The 26,005-nt window shown below is 46.7% G+C and overlaps 1 protein-coding gene across 2 annotated transcripts in view; it reads right to left on the bottom strand.

Moving 5' to 3' along the window:
* Nucleotides 1-7,511, bottom strand: part of SPDEF (SAM pointed domain containing ETS transcription factor) — a 494,981-nt gene extending 487,470 nt beyond the window's left edge. For both annotated transcript variants that reach the window (XM_085646123.1, XM_085646121.1), the window contains exon 1: nucleotides 6,890-7,511. The gene's annotated coding sequence lies outside the window, so the exon portion shown is untranslated. The remainder of the gene's footprint in view (nucleotides 1-6,889) is intronic.
* Between the last annotated feature and the right edge of the window lie 18,494 nt (nucleotides 7,512-26,005).

Below are 26,005 nucleotides of genomic sequence, written 5' to 3'. Positions count from 1 at the left end.
GCTGCCCCGCAGAGAAACATGCACAGTACACATTAGGGGCACATTCCGTAGCGCCTGGGGATGGACTGAATGCGAGGCACTGCGGAGACAGGTGCAAGACCGCGTCAGAGGAATGACTGGAAGGCGTTTGCGTTTCTCGTGACTCGGAGCAGCAAGAGGAGAGGGGGCGATCTGGGAGGCTGCAAGAGCCGAAAATGAACTGCCTGGGGTCTAGTTCGTTTTACAGTTTGTTGAGCCCGCCTTTAGATTTGCATGTCTCCCGCTAGAAGCTAGGGGTGGTGTGCTGTTCCCTGTAGCACCCCAAGGTGCGCTGCACCTGCCTGCGACGGCCTCAGCACGTGCCCAGCGGATGAATGTCCAGGTATTTGGAGAGCGCGCACCAAGCACTAGTGCGAAAAAAAGGAGCTGCCTGAGGGGGGTCAAGGGTATTCAAAGAAAAACAGCCCACGCAGGGGTGTGCAAAGAGAGACGGACCAAATGAGGAACACACAAAGGGGACGAACCCAGGGCAAGAGCCGGTATTTTGATGAAAATACATCGTCCCGCGCGAGCAGCGCCTCCCGAGGGAGCTCGTGTAGGAGAGGCGGGCGGGGTCGAGTCTGAGGAGTCGCAGTTGTGTGCAGCAGCTTAATTTGCATAACATGTAACACAGGAACTATTTTGTGGTCAGCCACCATGAGTGTAATCCGCCTTACAAAGATCAACAATATAAAAGAGAGAACCCAAACTCAACGATGATTTAATGGAAGGAACTAAACATATGGATGTTCTTCGAGTGACAACAAAACTCAACCAGAACCAGCAGAGAGGCCCTCGCGAACGACCGACAGAAGAAGTACAGAGAGAGAAAGCAGGAGAAGCCAGCCGTCCAGCGGCAGGACAGCATGCCCAGTCAGCAAAACACGAAACTTTCAATCCCAGGGATAGAATAGAACCCTCTCCACCAAAAACTAAAGCGCCGAATAACGGGGACAGCCTAGGACAGCATAGAAACCAACTAAGGAGTGGGAGCACCTGAACCCACCCAAGCAGCGACAGAAGGCTCTAGCCAGCCAGTGACAGCAAGAGAGCGCCATCATCATCACAACGCCGCTGCCCCCAGACTGGGGGCTGCACAGACTAAGGGTGCATAGATCGCAAACTGTATTTTCAGTTTAGGGCAGGATCACTGCCAGTAAAAGATTTTACGTACAAATGGGTGCAACCTCTTGATGATATATGCATCAAGTGTTTTGACTTGGCTGAGACAATAGTCCATCTATTTTTTGTATGCCCCCTCTATACTGGTCCAAGACGCAAGTGGTTGAAACCCATCTGCTCAAACATGGGAACACAACGGTATAACGAAGCCATGAGGATATTAGGGTCTGATTGCACCCCTTGCATAGCAATCGCCGTAGCTAAATTTTTAAGAGGGGTCTGGATTATACGTACTCGTTTTGCACAATCCTAGTTGCCAGCCCAATCATTGCTGATGTCCCTAACACTGCTGGTTTCTGGGTTTTTAGGAAATTTTAGTGGTCACACATATGAATTTTAAGATTAATATTCGACAATCATGGAATGCATTTAATACTTTTTATTATGTGTAAATCTATGTACTATTTATTTGTTTCGTGTTATATGTATTGTTCATGCTTTTATGACATGTTGTCGAATAAAGCTATTTCAAACAAACAGCATAAGGGGGGGAAATAGGTACAAGCCGGCACTTAAACAATATTGTGCTTGTCTTAGCTTATTTGGCTACAGCTATTCTGAGCAGTAGCAATCCTCTGAGTACCTCCTTTGTGTTACCGTGTCTCGGTAACTATTTTCTGATTAGTTATTTGAGGTTGACCCCAAACAGAGAAAGGAGACCCAACCAGACTAGCAAAGAACAGATCCCTCACAGCACGCGAGGGGAGAACAGCCAGCTTTTGAAAAGAGAAGCCACCCAGCTAGTGAGAAAAGAATCGGCAAAACCAGCGACAGGACAACAGACACAACCAAAGTCAGAAGGAACCACAAAACTAGTGAGAGCAGAACGCCCCAAACAATGATAGGAGAATACACTATGCCCGTGAGAGCAGGAGAACCTAGAACCCCAGAGACAGGCGACCCTTAGTCAAAGACAGGAGAACCACCTGGCCTCTCTGGGGGATCAAAACCAACCAGCGAGAGGACCACTGAACTAGTGACCGGAGCACGCACCTGTCAGAAAGAGGAGAAGCCACTAACCAATCACCGAGGAATTCTCGCAGCCAGTCAAAACAGAACCCAACACCTAGTGTCTGGAGGATTCAAACATCCTATAAACACAGTACCTATCAAATCAGTGACAGCATAACTTGTCTAATCACTGACTGTAGTAGTAGAGAATCATCTAGAAAACCGAAAACCCACACATAGGGATAGGAAAATCCACTCTGACCGACAATAGGAGGAATACTCAGACAGTCAGCCATATGCAGGAGTGAAATGACCAATAAATGACAGCAGTATATAATAGAGCCCAAACACAAGAGCCATAAACCCCACTCTGCCAGAAAAAAACAGAACACAAGCAGCCAGCAAGTAGAAGCCTTACCACCGAGAGACAGGAGACCCAGCGAGCCATAGAGGAGACGACAGCAGTAGAGACAGGAGACCCAGTGAGCCATAGAGGAGACAACAGCAGTAGAGACAGGAGACCCAGCTATCCATAGGTCAGATCACACGCACTAGAGAGAGGAGATGCAGCTAGCCATAGAGGGGCCCACAGGCAGTAGAGACAGGAGACGCAGCTGGTCATAGAGGAGACCACACGCAGTAGAGACACGAGACGCAGTTGGCCATAGAGGAGCCCACACGCAGTAGAGACAGGAGACCCAGCTAGCCATAGAGGAGACCACACGCAGTAGAGACAGGAGACCGAGCTAGCCATAGAGGAGACCACACGCAGTAGAGACAGGATATGCAGCTAGCCATAGAGGAGCCCATACGCAGTAGAGACAGGAGACCCAACCGACAATAGAGGAGACCACAAGCATTATAGACAGGAGACCCAGCTAGCCATAGAGGAGACCACACGCAGTAGAGACAAGAGACCCAACCGACCATAGAGGAGACCACAAGCAGTAGAGACAGGAGACCCAGCTAGCCATAGAGGTGACCACACTCAGTAGAGAAAGGAGACCCAGCTAGCCATAGAGGAGACCACACTCTGTAGAGACAGGAGACCCATCTAGCCATAGAGGAGACCATACTCAGTAGAGACAGGAGAACCATCTAGCCATAGAGGAGACCACACGCAGTAGAGACAGGAGACCCAGCTAGCCATAGAGGAAACCACACTCAGTAGAGACAGGAGACCCATCTAGCTATAGAGGAGACCACACGCAGTAGAGACAGGAGACCCATCTAGCCATAGAGGAGTCCACACTCAGTAGAGACAGGAGACCCAAATAACCATAGAGGAGACCACACGCAGTAGAGAGAGGAGACCCATCTAGCCATAAAGGAGACCACACTCAGTAGAGACAGGAGACCCAGCTGGCCATAGAGGAGACCACACCCTGTAGAGACAATAGATACAGCTGGCCAAAGAATGGAGACCACATGCACTAGAGACAGGAGACCAAGCTGGCCATAGAGGAGATGACACACAGTAGAGAAAGGAAACCCATCTAGCCATAGACCACACTCAGTAGAGACAGTAGAACCATCTAGCCATAGAGGAGACCACACACAGTAGAGACAGGAGACCCATCTAGCTATAGAGGAGACCACACACAGTAGAGACAGGAGACCCGTCTACCCATAGAGGAGACCACACTCATTAGAGACAGGAGACCCAGCTGGCCATAGAGGAGACCACACGCAGTAGAGACAGACGGCCCAACTAGCCATAGAGGAGACAACACGGGATAGAGACAGGAGACCCATCTAGCTATAGAGGAGACCACACACAGTAGAGACAATAGATGCAGCTGGCCAAAGAATGGAGACCAGATGCACTAGAGACAGGAGACCCAGCTGGCCATAGAGGAGATGACACTCAGTAGAGAAAGGAGACTCATCTAGCCATAGAGGAGACCACACTCAGTAGAGACAGGAGAACCATCTAGTCAGAGACCACACGCAGTAGAGACAGGAGACCCATCTAGCTATAGAGGAGACCACACCCAGTAGAGACAGGAGACCCATCTAGCCATAGAGGAGACCACACTCAGTACAGGAGAACCATCTAGCCATAGAGGAGACCACACACACAGTACACACAGGAGACTCAGCTAGCCATAGAGGAGACCACACTCAGTAGAGACCCAAATGACCATAGAGAGACCACATGCAGTGGAGAGAGGAGACCCATCTAGCCATAGAATCACACTCAGTAGAGACAGGAGACCCAGCTGGCCATAGAGGAGACCACACGCAGTAGAGACAGATGACTCAACTAGCCATAGAGGAGACAACATAGAATAGAGACAGGAGACCCATCTAGCCATAGAGGAGACCACACACAGTAGAGACAAGAGACACAGCTGGCCATAGAATGGAGACCACATGCACTAGAGACAGGAGACCCAGCTGGCCATAGAGGAGATGACACTCAGTAGAAACAGGAGACCCATCTAGCCATAGAGGAGACCACACACAGTAGAGACAAGAGACGCAGCTGGCCATAGAATGGAGACCACATGCACTAGAGACAGGAGACCCAGCTGGCCATAGAGGAGATGACACTCAGTAGAAACAGGAGACCCATCAGGCCATAGAGGAGACCACACGCAGGAGAGATAGGAGACCCAACTGACTATAGAAGAGACCACACGCGGAAGAGACAGGACACCCAGCTAGCCATAGAGGAGATGACACTCAGTAGAACCAAGAGACCCATCTAGCCATATGTCAGATTACTCGTAGTATTGTATTGTAATTGTATTGCAGTAGAGGCAGGAGAAGCCATTGAACTCGTGGAAGTTGGAGAACTCACCCCAACATGAATAGCAACAGTAACAGCAGAGAACCAACAAATGAATGAATACATCAAACCATGACAATAAAGCAGAACATTATTATATCAAAGGTAGGGACTAGGGGTGTTGTTATTTAGAGAGGTCCAGTGTACATACCCCATGTGACTAGTAACAAAGAAGGGTACAAAGTTCCTCATGTACAGTGACGGAGAAGAGCGAGTAACAAATTTATCACAGGTGGTCAAAACTATAAAAGACCACCCAGATGAAGGCAAGGGAAATTCCTTTAATTTGAACTATTGCTCTCATACACCCAGCAAGCTAGGTGTCATGCTTCATCATATGAGCACTGCCCCTCGTCAAGTCGGCGCTGCAATCCTTGACGGGCTCCCGAAATCGGGGCTCTTTGTCGGGGATCTTTTGTTCCTGCCGAGGGTGCTTGGGGGTGAGGGGCCTAGTGTAAGAAGATGTAGCAGAAAAGTGGAATTTAAAACGGGTCAGTTGGTCCTACTTCAACTTTATTCCAAAGGTCAACTACCCTATTAAAAATGTGTAGAGTGGCTAATTTGCTAGGAATAAGGTATCTAGACAAGAGCTCTACTCTATGTGATCGAACTAGTGCTCTCACACACCCAGCAAGCTAGGTGTCATGCTTCATCATATGAGCACTGCCCCTCGTCAAGTCGGCGCTGCAATCCTTGACGGGCTCCCGAAATCGGGGCTCTTTGTCGGGGATCTTTTGTTCCTGCCGAGGGTGCTTGGGGGTGAGGGGCCTAGTGTAAGAAGATGTAGCAGAAAAGTGGAATTTAAAACGGGTCAGTTGGTCCTACTTCAACTTTATTCCAAAGGTCAACTACCCTATTAAAAATGTGTAGAGTGGCTAATTTGCTAGGAATAAGGTATCTAGACAAGAGCTCTACTCTATGTGATCAACATGTTTCATGCCGCTGGAGTCAGGAGGATCAGGGCAATTCATCAGGATCAAAATACTACTGTCTACAAAATTATTCGTGGTAAGGTGATTACTACATACCACTTCTTAAGGTTTGTTCCTACAATGGTTGCTACTATTGTTAGCAACGGTGCTGGCGGTTAAAAAGGAACCCAGTTGGGTCCGACGTGAATGCACGTTCAAGAAAGCGACCTACCCAAACCGCCAGGTTCGCGCGGTTTGGGTAGGTCGCTTTCTTGAACGTGCATTCACGTCGGACCCAACTGGGTTCCTTTTTAACCGCCAGCACCGTTGCTAACAATAGTAGCAACCATTGTAGGAACAAACCTTAAGAAGTGGTATGTAGTAATCACCTTACCACGAATAATTTTGTAGACAGTAGTATTTTGATCCTGATGAATTGCCCTGATCCTCCTGACTCCAGCGGCATGAAACATGTTGATCACATAGAGTAGAGCTCTTGTCTAGATACCTTATTCCTAGCAAATTAGCCACTCTACACATTTTTAATAGGGTAGTTGACCTTTGGAATAAAGTTGAAGTAGGACCAACTGACCCGTTTTAAATTCCACTTTTCTGCTACATCTTCTTACACTAGGCCCCTCACCCCCAAGCACCCTCGGCAGGAACAAAAGATCCCCGACAAAGAGCCCCGATTTCGGGAGCCCGTCAAGGATTGCAGCGCCGACTTGACGAGGGGCAGTGCTCATATGATGAAGCATGACACCTAGCTTGCTGGGTGTGTGAGAGCACTAGTTCAAATTAAAGGAATTTCCCTTGCCTTCATCTGGGTGGTCTTTTATAGTTTTGACCACCTGTGATAAATTTGTTACTCGCTCTTCTCCGTCACTGTACATGAGGAACTTTGTACCCTTCTTTGTTACTAATAAAGCAGAACACCCACCAAACTAGAGGGAGTTGACGTTATTGTTGGAAGCAAATGAGAGTTATTGGCTTTAGGCTGTTGGGCCGGCCTCACGTTCATCTTCGGACTTACCTGGTCGGAGCACGGTGGGTCGTGGTGTGCGTAGCAGCTGCACCAATCCCGGCGGGGGGTTGGAAGAGGTGAACGGCAGGTGCACCCTGTCTCTTCTCAGCCAGGCATCGGAGGGTGAGCGGGCCACAGAGCAGCGGGCACCGACGTGGGAGCCGTCGCCCTGGGGCAGTGAGCCGTGCGATGCCAGGTCTGGGGTGGAGGCGGGGTACGCTGCACCCACCTCAGGTTCGTCGAAGAGTGCAGGGAGGTGAAGGGAGCACCTGTAACTCACTGTTGGCTCGAATAAGCAGTGCCCAATGGCATTGCACGGGAGGTGACACCTGCTGGCTAAAGGAGTGAGGAATTCGAGTTCAATGGGCACAGGAAAAGAGGCTGCAGGCACTGGTGGGCACAAGGAGCAAGGCGTGAGGAATGGTCTTTAGGGCATAACGCTGGCACAGGGAGTGGGGCTCGAGACAGGGGCTGGCAAATGAACTCAATTTAAGGCAATCTGTCGGGACAGGCGAAATCGTAGGGCATTAAATGGCATATAGAAGAGACTGAGGGAACAAGAAAGCACATGTAACGCAAGTTGGGGTAGTGACAGGCACAGGAAGTGAGGCTCGGGGCACCGGCGCCCACCGGGGGCTGGTCTGTCAGATTGCTCAGGGCTCCGGCAAAGCCACGTGAAGTCTCCTCTCTCTGATTCCAAGGAAAGGCTGAGCTGCACGGGTTACTTAGACTTTATATATAATACTTCCGCATTTACCTGAACAAACAGAATGGAGCGCTCACCTGTTCCATTAACCCCTTACGATGGCATTATCCTGCCAGTACAGAGGCTGGAACCGCGCGCATTCAGCTGCGGCACATAGAGTGACAGACAGACCCTCCCTCACCCACAGACAGCAGCACGCACCTCCACGGTTACACAGACCACGAGCCCCTCACATATACACTCTTCAGAACTCACAGAAACAGGTGGAGCACTGCACCCCCCCTCCCCCCCTCCCCCCTATGTACTTTGCTGCACACACAGACCCGGGCCAGAACCTCTCAGATATATACTTCCAGGAACTCACAGAAGCGATGCTCCCCGTGTACTCTGCTACACACAGACCATGAGCCCCTCACATGTACACACTTCAGAACTCACATTAACAGACAGAGCGCTATTCCCCATGTCCTCTGCTGCACACAGACCATGAGCCCCTCACATGTACACTCTTCAGAACTCACAGAAACAGACAGAGCGCTGCTCCCCGTGTACTCTGCTACACACAGACCATGAGCCCCTCACATGTACACTCTTCAGAAGTCATGTTAACAGACAGAGCGCTATTCCCCATGTACTCTGCTGCACACACAGACCACGAGCCCCTCACATGTACACTCTTCAGAACTCACAGAAACAGACAGAGCGCAGCTCTCCATGTACCCTGCTGCACACACAAAACAAAGCCCCTCACATGTACACTCTTCAGAACTCAGAGAAACGCACGGACCCTGTTCCCCATGTACTCGGCTGCACACACAGACACACAAACCATGAGCCCCTCAAATATACACGCTTCAGAACTCACGGAAACAGGCACAGCACATCTCCCCATGTATTCTGCAGCACACACAGACGATGTGTTGTGATAAACATTTATATTTTAATTATTAATAGTTTTGGATGCTCTGAGGTGCCATTTCTGATACCAGCGAATACTTGTTTAGTTCTTTAGTGTAATGGAATGTGATGAGGAAAAGTGAGAGTTGGAAGAAAGAGCATCCAGGGGAAACCTGTGTTTCCTGCAAGGTTGTCAGGATTTATTGGAGAATAAGCAGTGCTTAATTTGTAAAAAATTAAGTGCCAGGGCTCTCATTAGGTCTAGGAGGCCACTGCTGCTTGCACCATAGATTGCCCCAGCCAGCGCTGCCAATGTGGTAACAACACAACTACTAACCATCACACTCCTACAAGTGTGACAATTCGGACTATTTTAGGTCCCTAAAGCTATAGTCATTTTTTATGTATAACGAATTAATTAACTGTTGTTGTGGTCATCTCTAAATTGACTAGACAGTGCCACCTTGTGGCAGACTGTCACAAGTACCGGTGTTGACAATTAAGTGACGGTGCCGAGCACCGGAATCCACCAGCCCAAATTAAGCACTAGAATAAAGTGTTCAACTCTCAACTTGCATGTGGAAGCATCTTTACACATGAGCCTCTCACACTCTTCAGAACTCAGAGAAATACACAGGGCCTGCTCCCCATGTACTCTGCTGCACACACAGATACACAGACCATGATCCCCTCGCATGTACATTCTTCAGTACTCAGAGAAACACCAGGAGCCTGCTTCCCATGTACTTTACTGCACACAAATACCCTGAACCCCTCAGATATACATGCTTCAGAACCCCCAGAAACAGACAGAGCACTGATCCCCATGTACTCTACTACACACATGGACACACAGACCATGAGCCCCTTACATACACACTCACTACTCATCTGCTCCCCAAGTATTCAGAAGCATACACAGATACATAGACCCGCCTACACACCCCGCAACGCACACCAAAACTCACATCCCTTCAAATAGGTTGTTTCCACACATACAGACTGCAGGGCTCACACAGACAGAACCCTGACACATACATACCCTGGAACATGCACACAAACCACTGCTTCACACAGAGACCAAACAAAACATATACAGTCACAAAAATACACTTTTCCCCATACGGACATTCACACTTAGCAGCACACATACATATACACACAATCCCCTACCAATTAGACTATGCAGCACAAACACAGACCCCTATCAAAAACTATACAGCACACATACATTCAGAAATATACATAGCACAGATCTGCATCACTCTCTGCATCACAAACACACTCAACTCTGCCCACAAACACTAACAGATTCACACAGATCCACAACAAGCATACACATCCTGAACACAGGTTATGAGCATCACACATACACACCCTGTAGTCCATATTCAGACACATACATACCTTTGCCCAATGTACAGACTGCAACGCAGACATACACTACGTACACAAACTCCCACCACACACATACTCAGCAGTGCATATACATGTACACACATACAGACCTCTATATCCCACACAGATCCCTGTAGCACGTATAGATAGACACTCACTGACCTCTAGCACCCCCACATATGCACAGACACCTGACCCCACACACACATACACACTGGGCAGCACATACGTAGAAATACACTGGCTTCTGCCCCACACTGACATACATACACACTGAGCCACACATAGATATTAGAAGCACTCTGAAACCCCTGCCCAACACCTTTTGTACAGGGGCGGCTCCTCCACTAGGGCCGAGGAGCGTCACCCTACTGCTTTCTCACAGTGCAAAAAGCAGAAACATAAAATGGTAATAACTTTAAGTTATTACCATTTTATGTTAGGTTGTGGGTGGGCGGGTGGGCTGGGATGCTCTGTGAACAGGACGGGCAGGAGAGGAGTGGTGTGCCCACTCCTGAGGGCATAATGACTGTTTGGTCGGCCCTCTGGGGCTGCCCAAACCAGTCATGCGCACTCTGATCTTCTCCATGTAGGCTGCATGGAGTTTGCAGCCTGCATGGAGAACATGGCCCCCCCTGTAAGCCCCTGGCTGGGCGGCGTCCCCACCAGTCACAACGTTGCTTGCAGCGTTGTGATTGGTTTAGGGGAGGGTCTGGAGGGAGCCTGGCTGCCTGCTTCCTGCCGGAGGCAGGAGAGCAAGAGCAGGTGCCGAGAAGATGCAGGACCCGGCCGGCAGAAAGGTAAGTCTATTTTTTTTTTGTTAAACTCCCCTCCCAGTGCAACCCCTGTCTCCTCACGCGACCCCCCCGCGTGAAACATGCCGGCCGCGACTGGCTTTGTAGCCCTCCTACAGACAGATACAGAACCATATCTTCAGAAGAATACTCTGCTGCACACATACAAACATACACAGACCCCGCCCTCACATGCAGCCACATCCTTCAGCACACAGATAGATACACGCAGATCACTGGCCCACACGCAGACTCTGCAACACACTTTCAGCTTCCCTGCAGAACCCTGTGTCAGAAATGCATACAGACCCAGAAATAACTCTAGCACAGACATGTGCACACAGACCCTATGGCCCACACAAATATATGTACATACAGACCTCTGCCCACACATGCACACACTCTCAAACACACAAACCTATTTGAGAGCCATACTGAACCCTCCCTCACACACATATATACACAGACCACTGCCTAAAAAGCACACATGTACAATCAGCATACATACATACTGAGCCCTGACCTCCCCACACACAACCTAGAGAATGTCTACAGACTAATGATCACAGGCTGGGTGAGATGCCCATCTTGTAGATAGAAATGTTTTCTACCATAGGCAAAAAAGAAAAAATGACTTCCTCTTTCTCAGACCTGAACTCTTCAGGTAGTGTTTCCTCAAACATTTTGCTTTCTCCTGAATTTTGCTGATTCTCTTGCTAGGGCCTTAGGGAACTTTTTCACTGTAAATGCAGTGCGAAAGTGCGTGCACCCTCCCTACACACGTTAGAAAGTGGTGCTTACCTGGGTTTGCATGTATGTTTCCAGCCTGCCATTGCAGGCTAGGCTGCAACTCTGCACCAATGGTGCTCTTAAATACGAGTGCAACCTGCCATTGCAGGCTGATGCACGCAATTGTGCTTGTACTCAGACTGTCTATTTAAGTCACTAGCCATCCTGAAAGGACCTTCCACTTCCACCCGAGTACCCCTAGGGTATGTCTTAAGGGGTGAAGAGAATGAAGGTGAAAGGCAGGGCAGGTACACATGTGTGTCCCCTGCCCAGGTAGTGAGGAATACCCATGTATGTTTTCACTACCTATGAGGTTTGCTCTTCCCATAGGCTAACATGGGTAGATGCTTGAACTCACTTCAGGCTGCAATAGTGGAATGCAGTGGAACAGCCTCATGAGGTTTCATATAGATTGATTCGCAGTGACAACCCTTTGCCATTGGTAAAGGTGGCTTTGTCATAATTTGCGCAGAAATGCCACTACTCGAAAGTCAGCATTTCCATGCTCTAAACTCTTTGTGTGCCTTGGTGCTTGGCTCCAGTCCACACAGGAGGTTGGGGGAGCACATCTGACATCTGGGCATTCCTCAGCGACAGCTATAAAGCACTGGACATGCAATTTGAACAACAGACCTCTGCCATTTGTGGGCCGGCTGGAGAGGTTGGAGGAAGAGGTTTGACACTCCGCCTCTGGAGCCAGGTCATGGCCCCAATAAAAATAAAGATCTACATTACACAGCCTCATGGCAAACAGGACTGACATTTAGGGGAGATGTAGGAGAGTAGGATCTGCACTTATGTTGCCCCCACTTTTTTTCTAGTGTTTACGCTGGTTTCTGGCTATAGTCTGGCTGGGCCCCTGCTAATCAGGGCCCCAGCCTCTCTGTTCTCTCAAATTGGAGTGCATATTAGATGCACTAGTGATTGGATACTGTGGTACCTTATGAGCGCCTAATATATGGTACCTTAGGTACCAACGGCATAGGTACTTCACAGGCCTACCAGGGGCTGAAGCATGTATTATGCCACCCCTGGGAAGCAGACTAAATCTGAAACCACAGCCCTGCTACTGCAGCCTGGGTGAGGTAGTGTTAGCACTCCTCACTGAGGTATAGGTTCCCTATATCTCACCTTACACACACATATAAACCTATCAGTCACCCCTAAGGCAGGCCCTATCAATCCTGAGGGCAGGGTGCTTGGTTCCCATGTGAGGGGGTGCCTCTGCCAGAGCAGAGCCCCATCTGCAGCTCTCAGAGTCTATTCTCTGTAGCTGTTTGTGGATGCCGTTAAACCATATACTTTTAAGTGCATTATAACCTAGCAGTAAATGCTAACTTTGGGATGGCTGCATCAAAACATGTCATGTTTGGTGTCAAATGCTTTGGAATCATACCCCCACACCAGTAACTGGTGTGGGAGTATGATCTTACCCTTCTAGAGGGATAGACATGTACCCACTGTGGAAACACGGTAGAATCCTGAAGAGCCCTGGCATCACAAAATGGATGCCACCAGCACAGACAATGGGCTGCCCTCCTGCTGCTGACCGAAACTCGCAGTGGAGGAGGCCCAACAATAGGCATCCTGTCACAGGGAGGTGTAACCACCTTCCAGACAGGATTTAGTGTATTGGGGCTGGGTGGGTGCACTCCTAGAGTGCTTTGAAGTCCTGCACTGGGGGAGCAGTAGGCTCCTCTGTGCATATGCCAGCTCAAACCGGTTCAGGGGCTACCAGCCCCTGCTCTGGCGCGAAACTGGACAAAGGGAAGTGGGTGTAGCCACCCACTCCCCTGACCCTCCCCTAGGAGTGGTCAAAGAGCTAGTCCCTCCCTTCCTTGTAGTATAAGTTAGGGAACCCTTGCCATTGCAAACTAGATATCCCTGGACAACACTCTGAAGAAGAATCCTGGACCTTCAATGTTCCACTACCTTTGGAAGACTGAAGAATCTCCCTTGGAGTCAAGGAGTGACTCCCCTGCTTGGCAGGCACCAAAACTTTGCATCAACGGTCGCAAACTTTCCCGCTCCCGCCAGAGTCCGAAGTCCCTGCAGCCCTGGAAGTGGATTTCCTGACTTCTTGACGGCCATTGTGAGTCCCCAGTGAAGCTGAGGCGAGTGGACCCCACGAGTGACGAGGAACAGCAATACCCGGGTACCGTGCACTGTTGTCGAGTGCAACCCTTTCACGACGTTCTACGAACATGTGCATTGGACCACGTGTGGTCCAAGCCTCCAGCAGGCTTTCCCTTGAAAATCAGAGGCCTACCTCGTCCCGAGTGACCATGGGCTCCTGTGACGTGAATCCTCACAAGGCATCTTTGCGATCACTTGCCAGTTGGCTTGTGGGTCCCCTGAAGACTTTTCCACAGAACCAAAGGGCTCCCCTGATTACTCTAGGCCTGCCCTGACTTACCCTTGCTGGGTGAGTGCCGCAGGCCTTGCTGGTCTGCACCGCTGACTTTCTTCAATTTCCACAAGACTTGCTGTTGCCAAGGCTTGTTGGATCTTTGTGGGACACTCCGAATCCAGCTCCTGGTCATCGTCGACGCCTCCTGGACCTCGTGGTTAAAGAGTCAAGACACCCATGATCACCTGAAATCACCCGACTACTGTGGGCATCCAGCTTCCTGGCCGCGGGTCACTGGCAAGTGACTTTGAACACTGTCTCCACTGCTTTCAGGTCTTCTTTCTTCAGAATCCAGCCTTGGATTCCACTGGACACTTCTCCTGTCTTCACAAGCAGCAAGTCTTCTTTGGCTCCCATTGAAAACGATGCCGCGACCCGACACCAAAAGACACCTATGCACCCGGCTTCCCTGGGTGAGGTAACTCGAGTACTCCGGTGCTCCTGTGTGTGTTGGCTCTAGAACTACTTACCCTGTAAGTGACTTGCTTGTAGACTCTCCCGAAGTATCCTAAAACTTTAAAATTCCAACCGCGACTTGCTCCATTGAAGTCTATTGGGATCCGCGGCTATGTTCTCACACTGCATGCGTCTCCCGTGGGTCCTTTACTTACCGGCCTTGGGTGGATTAGTGAGGCCCCAGCGCTTCTGAAGACCTTAGGCCTTCTCCCCTCTCAAGTCGTTCTTCTTATACCTCTGTTTTAGTATATGGTCTGGTACGCCCCTTGGGCCCCAGCCATATAAGTGCTTAATTTGTTGTGAAATGTTGATTTGTGCATATGTCCTTGACTTCTAATCTCATAAAGAGATTAGTAGAGTGTGTCTGGTAATAAATACATATATATTTTATATATATACCTGTGTGGTGTCCTTTCATTTAGTGATTCAAGAGATTATAAGGTAAAACAAGCTGCTTTACATTCCTCTGAGACTTAGCCTGAAGGCTGCTTTCCACAGCTACCACTAGGATAGCTTTCTTTAAAAGGTTGTCTTAAACCTATCTACCATAAGAGTCGAATTGTACTGGTGCAAGGTGGCCACTTTAACTAGTGACCAGCATATACCAGGCCAACTTCTCACATTGGTGGGGAGCGTGTGGGATTACAGCTTGCCATTGTTTTACCAGAAAATCCCTATTTGAATTACTAACTGAAAACCACTAAAGGTACTCAAGGTACATATAAAGTCAAGCTTAGTATCAACAAGTTCTTCTGAACTTAGAACGGTGTGTGAAGGGATAGCACATCCTTGCTACAGCTCAAGCTAGGATCAGTAGGCCACAAACTAGTGTAGGTAGTACAACACTGCACAACACTAGAATGTTCTTAAGGGTTGGAACCAGTGGGTCCACCCAGCCTCAGTATAAGGACATGACTTTCTTTGACTTGAAAGCCATGTGTGCTGCAAGGCACCTGAAGATAGGACAGAGTCCCTCCACACTACACCTGATAGATCTGCTGATAGCAGATGATATGAAATTAGCTCTAGGAGCTAAGGGGTCTGAATCAGGGGGTGGGTCAGCTATAGTCTCTGGGTCAGATGATGACAATCAAGATGACCTGGACTCTGTGGTTGAAGGGCCAGATCCACAGGGATCTGAAAAGGACAGAGGAATTCTCCCTAAGAGAACTGATAGAGTGGAGGAGAGGCCTAGGTCCCTTTCAAGGGACTCTGACCACTCATATCACTCTGGCAGGGAATCTGTCCCGCAGAGGAACTTATGTCTTCCTAGAAGAGAAACTTCCTCTGATAGAATGTACAAACTGCTACAGTATGAGTTGCCCTCAAGGCCAAGCAGTTGGCATAAGATAGGGAAGCCTTTGAGCTCCAGAGAGCTTCTAGAAAAGAGGGGTTAGAACCCCCTGGTGGCAGCAACAGTGTCCCTAGAGTCAGAGATTACATTCCAGACCATAGGAACCTGTCCAAGGTTGTTCCTCCCTACCAGAGTGGGGATGATATCCACAAATGGATAACTGCTATGGAGAGGGCCTGTAGAGTACAACAGGTCCCCTAGAAACAGTGGGCAACAATCTTGTGGCTCTCCTTTTCTGATAAAGGTAGAGACAAGCTCCTCACTGTTAGAGAAGAGGATGTTGATGATTATGAAGATAGATGGGTTTGGCTTAACCACTGAACAGTACAGGTTGAAGTTATGAGACACCCAGAAAGCACAGACTCAGGACTGGACTGACTTTGTTGATTGTACAACCAAGGCTCTGGAGGGTTGGCTGGTTGGTAGTTGAGTTACTGATTTTAAGGGATTGTATAATCTTATGATGAGAGAACAGATCCTTAATTATTGCCAAACCAGTTGTTGCATCAATACTTGGTGGACTCTGATCCGACCTCTCCCCAAGAATTAGGAAAGAAGGCAGACAAATGGGTCAGAACCAGGGTGAGGCAGAAAACCCAGAACCAAGGGGGTGACACTAAGAAGCAAGATCCTAAAGGCTCTGAGAAAGGTGGGGGTAAGTCAAAAGACCAGAAGTCTTCACAAGGGCCCCAAAAATCTGTATCTGGTGGGGATTCACAGTCTAACAAAGGGCAAGGCCAAAAGAAGCCCGGTGCAAATTCTGTAAACAGAAAGGGCACTGGACTTCTGACTATAACAAGTCCAAAGACCAAACCACCACCACTCCTGCCCCTAAGGCAACTGTTCCCCCTAGTACAGCTACTGGTGGAGGTGGTAATCAGAATAAGGGTGTAGTGGGGTTGACCCTGGGTTCTGAAGTGGACTCTGGCCTAGTCAGAGGACCCACTCAGGCATTGCTGATTTGTGATGGAGACATTGATATGTCATTCCTAGTGAGCCCCAGTAATCTGGGCAAATACAAACAGCAGCCTGTAATAAATGGCAAACAGGCTTTGGCATTCAGGGACACATGTGCTAGTGTCACCATGGTGGCAGAGGATCTTGTGGACCCTGGGCAGATCATCCTGGGTGAAATGTACCAGGTTACCAATGCAAGCAATGTCAGGACCAACCATAGTCTGGCAGTTGTGAATTTCTCCTGGGGAGGGGTAACAGGCCTTAAGAAGGTTGTAGTCAGTGCAGACCTCCCTGTCGAATGTGTATTGGGCAATGATCTAGAGACTTCAGCCTGGTCTGAAGTAGAGTTATGGACTCATGCTGAGATGTTGGGCATACCAGCAGAGGTGTTTGCCGTGACCAGGTCACAGGCCAAAATGCATTAAGCTGAACCTGTGGTACTGTAAAATTTGGAACCACATTGGAGGCATGGCCCCACCATGCCTATTTTGGTGTCAACGAACCGCAAATGACAAAAGCGGTATGTACAAGTGTTTTCGTCATGTTTCACTGATGAATTCACCGTGTATACGATACTACATATTGTATCCGTGGGTTCCATTTTACAATAGTAGCCATTTTTTGGTTGCCCTCACATAGGCTGCGCTCTGAGGCCATGCCTAGGCCTAAAGGACACGTACACCTTCTGTGACTTCTCTATGACCTGTGCAAACCGACTCCGCTGCCCGAGGTCAATCCTGTCCGGCCGGTTCCTTTCCTCGTGGCCTAATGTGATTAGCATCAGGGCTCGACCCATCATAAAGCCCTTGTTCCCACACGATCTCTGACTAAGCTATTTCACACCTGACTCTGTTTCCTACTTTATGGCTTGTTTTACGAGCAGGAGGTGCCCGTGTTATTGGGGTCTGCTGATATCTGATGAGGGTTCTGAGCCCTGCTGGGTTAAATGATAGTGGGCTGAACGAGCTGAAATGTGGGATTGTCATCATAACTCTGTTCCTTCTTTGAAGCGAAAATATGTGAATGACCACTTGTAAAACAGGGGCGGTGTTGCCCAAAGCGTAATATTCTGTATAAAAGAGAAGACTGTTTTTTGTTCTGGAGACTGCCTCGTTCAGTTGCTAAGGCTTCTGTGTGACGTAGTCTCACTCATTTGAGTTTAATAAAGATGTCTTTTGCTATTTCAGCTTCTTTTGCAAAGTTCTTTATTATATTACCCTGAGAATGAAAATTTCAAGTACTACACTGTGGTCCAAGACAGGAAGAACTCGAAGTCATAGGGTGCTACCCCTGGCACCGCTGGGGTCCTAAAAACTAAAGTACTACAGTTGGCGCCCAACTCGGGCCTCATCAGAAGTGGCTATCTGGAGGAGTGATCTTGTCAGAGGACAGAAAACTGCTGGGGAGAGCAGGACAGAAATCCACTAAGCAGGTACTCTGTGCACAGGGGTTCTGGGGGATTCTTTGTCTCTGCAGCCCAGTATGTCTCTGATCTTTCTGACTTTGACTCTCCAAAAGATGTCACTCCTGACTGAGAACCTTTTTGGCATGCGTATTATAAAAGACCGTTAGGTCATGTAGAACTTGACAGTTAGAATTTGGATTAGTAAAAGTAAGAGTTAAGTATAAGTGGGGCGCTCCCAGTCCTTTGGTTCTTTGGGTCTTTGATTTGGTTATCGCAATTACCAAAGCCGAGGGGTTGGTTTCTTGGTTTTTGATTTGGTCATTGCAATTACCATAGCCAAGGGTCTCGTGTATTTGCGAGTGTATTGGTAGAGATAACCCCTTGAAGTTTGAAGCCACCGGTAGGGAGACGGTGGCAGCTTCTCCTGACTCCGCTTGGCGCCCATTATCATTGTAACTAAAGCGGCTACGCTGTGCTCATTTTTAGATTGAAGGCAGCTTCGAGATAATTTTTTTTTAAATGAAATAGTGAACTGTTTGTTTTTGTTTTAAAACTGTAGCTCATTATATGATGTTATTAATCTAGTGACACACTGTGAATTAAACCGCATACCCGCAAACACTGAGGTTGCTAGGTGTTGTACTACACTTACTGTCTCCTGAGCCCTGATTCGTGCCTGCACGCTTGCTAGACATTCACGGTGTGCGGAGGGAGGGGCAGAGACAGGCCACACAGGAAGACGAGCGGTTAGCGCTCTAGCCCTTCTTCAGCTCAGGGTTATTTAGGCGGCGAGGAGGCACCGACTTTTGCGGTAGGGAGACGGTGGCAGCTTCTCCTGACTCCGCTTGGCGCCCATTATCATTGTAACTAAAGCGGCTACGCTGTGCTCATTTTTAGATTGAAGGCAGCTTCGAGATAAACATTTTTTAAATGAAATAGTGAACTGTTTGTTTTTGTTTTAAAACTGTAGCTCATTATATGATGTTATTAATCTAGTGACACGCTGTGAATTAAACCGCATACCCGCAAACACTGAGGTTGCTAGGTGTTGTACTACACTTACTGTCTCCTGAGCCCTGATTCGTGCCTGCACGCTTTCTAGCCATTCACGGTGTGCGGAGGGCGGGGCAGAGACAGGCCACACAGGAAGACGAGCGGTTAGCGCTCTAGCCCTTCTTCAGCTCAGGGCTATTTAGCCCCTCGGCGGCTCCAGCGCGCAGCGTTGGCGCGCAGTATGGCGCCTACTCCTGCGCCTAAGCCGAGCCAAAGAACAGCCCGTCTGCGTCCGTCCGCGACCGGACGGAGCCAGGGGCAGGGGGCTATGGAGATACGCACATACACCCCAGAGACCCCGTCCAGTAACCGGAGAACATATACCTCACAGGTACTGTTAAAGTTGCGTAACCACCTCCCGATTAAATGTGATGAAATTATGGCAACCACTTTAGAAGGACCGTTTACCTGTCAGGTATGTCATACACGATTCCACTTCTTTGGGGAGGAAAGAAACCAAATGAGTGGCCCAGCTGGCTTGCACCCTAAAGTGCAAGACACTGTCCTGATGAATAACACAATGGATAGTCTCCCCCTGGGGAGCAAAAACCTGCTCTGCAATATTCGCTCACTAGCGAAGCATGCCACCCAGGTGTGGGATCTCATATCCACTGAGGAACCCGACCTTTGTTTCTTAACAGAAACATGGCTTAAGCCTTACTCAGTCCCAGCCATTACATTGGGTATCCCGTCGGGATACAAAATAGCTAGGCTGGACCGCCCAATAAAACAGGTGGTGGGGTGGCAATCGTCCATAAGGAGGAATTGAATATCACCATCCTCGAGGAAATATGTACACCCCAGATGGAATTATTAATCTTTAAAATCAACTCAACACCTAGGGAACAAAGGAAGGGAGCACTGGTGTATCGTCCACCAGGCCCGAGTGGGAATTTCTCTGTTGTACTCATAGAGGCCTTAGCACCGTATGTGAAAGAAAATCAGGACTTCCTCTTGGTGGGGGATTTTAATGGTTATAGTGAGTCAGAGAAATGCATGGAGGCAAGAACTCTCCTAATGGATCTGGACTCTCTGGGACTTAAAAAGATTAATTATGGGCCCACTCATGAGGCAGGTCATACTTTGGATTCAGTTCTGTCCAACTCACCCTTCATTAAATGCATGGCACCTATTCAGGTAGAATGGACAGATCATTTTATTTTAAAATTTCATACTGCTTCCATGTATAAGCCACAAATTCAGATCGCCTTGGCTAGTAAAAGGAGACCTTGGCATAAACTTACCACGGAAACCTTCAGAGAGAAGTATAAAACTTCTCTGTCTGAGAATCCTACAGATGACGTAGTAACTGCTCTTAATAGGTTTGAGGAGACGGTTAGAGTAGCAATCAACACTAATATTACGCAGAAAACATATAAACCTCGCTCGGCAAATAAGCAAGAAGTTTGGTTCTCCGAGGATTTAAGATCTCTGAAACAAAAAACCAGGAAACTGGAAAAGCTATGGAGACAGTCTCAGAGATTTGAAGATAAAGAACAGTATAGAACTTCCCTTAAGATATATCATAAGGCCATTAGGGTGGCACGAAAAAATCATATTGCAGCACAACTAACAGCGGCTGGGAAAGACTCAAAAGTACTGTATAACATATTACAAACTTTTACCAAGCCAGTAGCTTGTGAGACTGCGGAGGTTGCATCCCAGGATCTCTGTGATGAGATCTCTCTGTTTTTCATGAAGAAGATAGAGGGGATCTATGACAGGATTATAGTTTCAAATGCAACTGCTGCAGGAGAAAATAACACCTCTCAGAACATTGCACGGCAAGTGCAATCTACTCAGTGCCTTACGAGCTTTCCCCCCATTTCTTTAGAGGAGGTAACCTCATTGATTACTCAAATTAAGAGCGGTAGCCCCTTAGACTCCATCCCTGCACGTATTATGCCTATGTTGGCAGATGTCTTAGGACCAGAAATTTATAATTTAGTTAACCTCTCCCTTAGCACAGGGGAGGTTCCTTTAGACTGGAAAAGGGCCCTGGTAAGAACATTGAGGAAAAACACTGCTATCCCCTGGACGAAATTGTCTAACTTAAGACCTATTTCGCTTCTCCCCTTTTTGGGTAAAATAATTGAGAAATTTGTAAATCGGCACTTGTCAAATTACATCGAAATGGCAGGTGGGTTGGACTCTTCCCAGTCAGGTTTTAGGCCAAGACACAGTACTGAGACCACCTTGTTGTCAGTCGCAGACGATCTACACATGTTCCAGGATAAAGGCTACTCTGTTATCCTGGTTCTGTTGGATCTGTCTGCGGCGTTTGACACCGTGTCACACAACATCATGGCCACCAGGCTAGGTAACATCGGCCTGGAAGACAAGGCTTTAGCCTGGTTGAGGAGTTTCCTAACAGACCGCACCCAAAGGGTCACATTGGGTGTATATCAGTCAGAGGAGGTGGGGATCTCTAAGGGGGTGCCACAGGGCTCTTGTTTGAGCCCCACTCTTTTTAACATCTATGTGGCCCCCCTAGCTGACATCATGAGGTCCCATGGCTTCATCCCAGTGTCATATGCGGATGATACCCAACTCCTCTTTCCTTTTAAAAGCCTCACTGCTGAGGTTAGAAACTCCTTTGCCCAGGGGATGAAAGCAGTGGCTCACTGGATGGCATCTAACTTCCTGCAATGTAATGTTGCAAAGACGGAAGTGATGCTGTTCGGGGAGGCCAAACTCCTGTGGACTCCTGACTGGTGGCCTCAAGATCTTGGCCCAGTCCCTGAGCCCAAGCAGGTAGTGAAAAATCTAGGGGTCCGATTGGACCAGGAGCTTTCCTTAAAACATCATGGCAACCAAGTGGTGGGCTGTTGTTTCCACATTATCGGTTTGTTGCGGAAAGTATTCCCTTTGCTGCCAGACTCCACTAGAAAAACTTTGGTCCAGGCTCTAGTATTGAGTCGATTGGACTATTGTAATGGGCTACTGTTGGCGGCAAATGAAGGAGTCATTTCTAGACTCCAGGTGGTCCAGAATACTGCTGCTCGCCTTGTCTTAAATCAGCCCCCTCGCACTCCCTCCAAACCTTTGCTCATTAAGCTTCACTGGCTATCCATCAAACAGAGGGTGAAGTTTAAAATCTGTTGTGTTATACACAAATGCTTGCATGGGAGAGGCCCTGTATATCTGTCCAACAAATTCTCCCCCTATGTAACCATGCGCCCTCTGAGATCCAGTGTACAGGCTCTGCTATGTGTACCCAGAGTAAAAAAAGCAAGACAGGGAGACAGAGCCCTCTCGGTTGCTGGCCCAACTCTATGGAATAGCCTCCCAACATCTTTAAGACTCTGTGATGATCACCTCCCTTTCAGGAAACAATTAAAAACTTTCCTATTCCAAAATTACCATGATACACTGCTTAGACCTCTTTTTTTGCATTATGGTCGACCAAAGGCGCGGACATACTCCTTCGGGAGTCGAATCCAGCGCGGTATAAACTCACAAATAAATGAAATAAATAAATAAATAAGCTAGATTAGTGAGCTATAAGATGCCTGATCTTAGCAAATTTAGAAATGTAGCTTTGGAACTTTAAAATTTGTGTTGGCCAACTTTTGGTTTGTATAGGTTTGGATATGCGAATTGCAATTTGTGTAGGCAGGTAATGAGGAGATATTTCTCCATTTGGTTTAGTTGAACGGTGCACGTACGAAAAATAACTTAAGCACCATTTTGATTATAATACTTGCGTTTTCCGCAGAATTTTTGGCATGCCTGTTTGTAAGCTCACATGGAAAAATGTGTTGCTTTTTTGGAAGGTACCATAGTGTGGGAAATATCTAAATAGGTTAGATTAAAAAAAAACATATTTCTTCCTTGGTGATTTTGTATCCCCAGGGAATTAAAATATGACATAATACAATACAAGGATACTTTGTTCTGCGCAGTTTTATGAATGAAGATATGCAGAACGATTTTGTTTGGTGTTCTGCTAGCCAAAGCTAGTGAATTGAGCGCATTCACTACTTCTTGGAGATACATCAGTCTGTTGGGCTGTTTATGCAGTCTTTTGGAACACTATTGAGAAGCGTTTCTTGTAAATATGACTTACAACTAGTATTTGCAAATGGTTTGGTTCAAGTATAGTCTGTGAGCTGTTCTTTCCTTCTGTCCTGTGTATTGATTTGTCAGTCAACTGTGTGTTTAAATGTCTATGTGGTTTTCTCATTAGTGCAACTTCTGTAAGTAAATTGCGACGGCGCTATTTATGAAAAATGGCTAAAGCGCGCTGTATTGTGTGTTTGACCCCTTTCTGTTTATGTCTGAAATGAGCTCAATATGTGTTTGTGGGTCTTTTGATGTTTTCAGTCTGTTAAGTAAAATGTTGGTTAATTAATATCAAGTAGAAACTTAGAAAAAAATCCAGAAATGAACCGTGTGATGTGCTAAAATAGCTATATGTTGCTCTTTAATTTATAGAATGAGCAATTGTGCACATATACCAAATTGCCGTTAAATGCTTAAAGGATAAAATTAGAAAACACATTCAATAGATATAAATAAGGCTCCAAAAACGAAATTATCTATTTTTGCAAAAATAAATAAATTTACAGCGTTTTTCTTAGATGCATTGTATTAGATGTTCACAGGCAAACTTTTCAGCTGCAGTATATTTGATAGGAATGTTCATTCAGACAGCACTTTCCCAGTTAAACACGGGTGGAATTTTGCATAATGGTCCTTTTAAATAAAAGTGCCGCAAAAATGTGACGCGTTTCAAGTTGGGCTTATGCGCTTAGGCTTGTGAGTTAATGTGTCCAAAATAATAGGCAAGGGATACAGCTTGCTTTTATATGTGGAATTATCACAAAAACGAATAATTTGGTTGTTTTAAAAAAAATAAAAAAATTATTTAACATGGAGAAATTATTTAAAAAAAAAAAATAAGTGCTTTTCAAAATCGTTTTTTAATATTTATAAAGCTTAATACTCATATTATGACCTCCTAGCATTAACATTTGATTTAAGTTGTGTTGCATCACTAAAATGACAAGCATTCGTGTGTACAATTTTCCCTTGGCGCAGGTGCAAACAAACTCATTTTTATAAAGTATAAGTTATTTTTTTTCAAATGCCTGACTCATGGGTTATGTAATAGACATTCTGGTAATGCATATTATGCAAGAAAATTGTAGGATATTCGTTTTTTAATGCCTAAAATATCAAAGTCGAATTTGGGTAAAAGCACTGTTTAAACAGCATTTTCTTTCATTCAGAGTACTTTTTAAAGTGTCTCAAGCTTCAGTAAATGCATACATTTAGGTTTGATATATATTTACAGGGTGTGCCTTCTTATGATTCAATGAGTCAATGTGCCAGTACAAAGGCTTGTTTTAATATCAGGGTTGAAGGTTCTAACTTCAGCTGGGCCTACTGAGACGTTCATTCATTTAAGATTGATGCAATGTGTACCATTGCATAGGATTGCAACAAGCATTTCATCTAAAAACTGGTATGTTTGTTATTAAGTTTTGTGAATTATTCACAGTAAATGTAGTTTAATAATCTGGGAATAGAGATAATTGTTTTAGCGCCTAAAAAGGAGAAATTGTTTTTCAAAATAGAGTAAATTATTGCGAGTTAGGAGGAATTAGGAAGGCCTTCTGGCTTTGACAAACTCAGAGTGGCAGAAGCTGGGGGCTAGGAGAGCTGCAGAGGCTGGCTCAAGTCACGATGCTGAGATGCTATCTTTAGTTTTCCCGTAAACAATGGAGTAGGCTGCCACGTTGACATTTATGACCTTTTAAATTAGGGCCTTGTCTCTGTGGAATGCAGAATGACCTTGCTACACGGGCCTCTAAAGGTGGGGTTTCTGGTTTCTCCATAAGAACATCAATAAAACTGAAGAACTTAATTCCAAAGGGAAAATATAGAAAAAGGGTTTCTTTGAAAGTCCAAACATCATGTTAAATGCTTTGCAGAACTGATACATTTGTGTCTCGGTCTAAAAAAATAAAATGATGCCTGCTAGTTGCTTTTATTTGACAGGAAACGAAGTATTGCATTAAGTCTTAGACAGAAAATAAGATGCAGCCCGTTTCTAAAATGTTTAAGGCTACATGCCTAAGTGAGAACGAATTGCCAATTAAGACTTCTTTTTCGCAGTGGAAATTGTAGGTGCCAAATTAATATGGAGTGTCAGTGTAACGATTTTTACTTTTAGAAAGGTAAAACTACGGTGGCTTGATGTTGCGAGGCAACTGACAAGAGGGTAACAGTTAAGTAATGGAAATTTATTTTTGTGTATTTGGTCCTATCATAAATTGTTCTTGCTGGTCCTGTATGTTAGAAGAGAGACAGTAAAGTTATATTTGACAGCAGATTTCCATTGCCTGGTGATCTGCTGTCAAAAGGAGGGTAAGAATTTTAAACCTGACAAATGAAACATGCCCAAATATTGGGTTTTGGGCTGCAGGTTTACAGTGCATAAAAGTACATGACATGGTGTTGTGTGTCACCGCTTATTTACATATGCTATTGTTTTGTCTATGCTTTTTGTGCTTGATATACAGCAAGTATATCTGATGGCTTGACGTTTTGTGCGTTTTTATTTATTTTTTATTTTTATGCATGTTTTTGTTCTCTTTGTTGCTGCTTTTGATACTATTACAAGGCAAGGTTACCTGTGTTGTGAGGGGATGGTCATGACGATGCCCATCGCTACGCAACAGTTGGTTGAACTTGTTCTGGTTACTACATTCCACAGATAATGATATTTCATGCTGTGAACACGAGAGACAACACTTCACCAGTGCATGTCTATTTGGCTATAATGGTATTGAAGGAAAATAAAAGAGATATACAGGATCAAAGTGTGTCACCTGCAGTTAGTCACGTTACTGCCTCTTCCCTTAAAGGAACAGGCAGCCTTACATTTATGTATCCTTG

This window comes from Triturus cristatus, chromosome 1_1, assembly GCF_964204655.1.
Source record: "Triturus cristatus chromosome 1_1, aTriCri1.1, whole genome shotgun sequence".
In the NCBI taxonomy this organism is placed as follows: domain Eukaryota; kingdom Metazoa; phylum Chordata; class Amphibia; order Caudata; family Salamandridae; genus Triturus; species Triturus cristatus.
The sequence above is the reverse complement of the archived record's forward strand: the minus strand, read 5'-3'. Positions and strand labels throughout refer to the sequence as shown.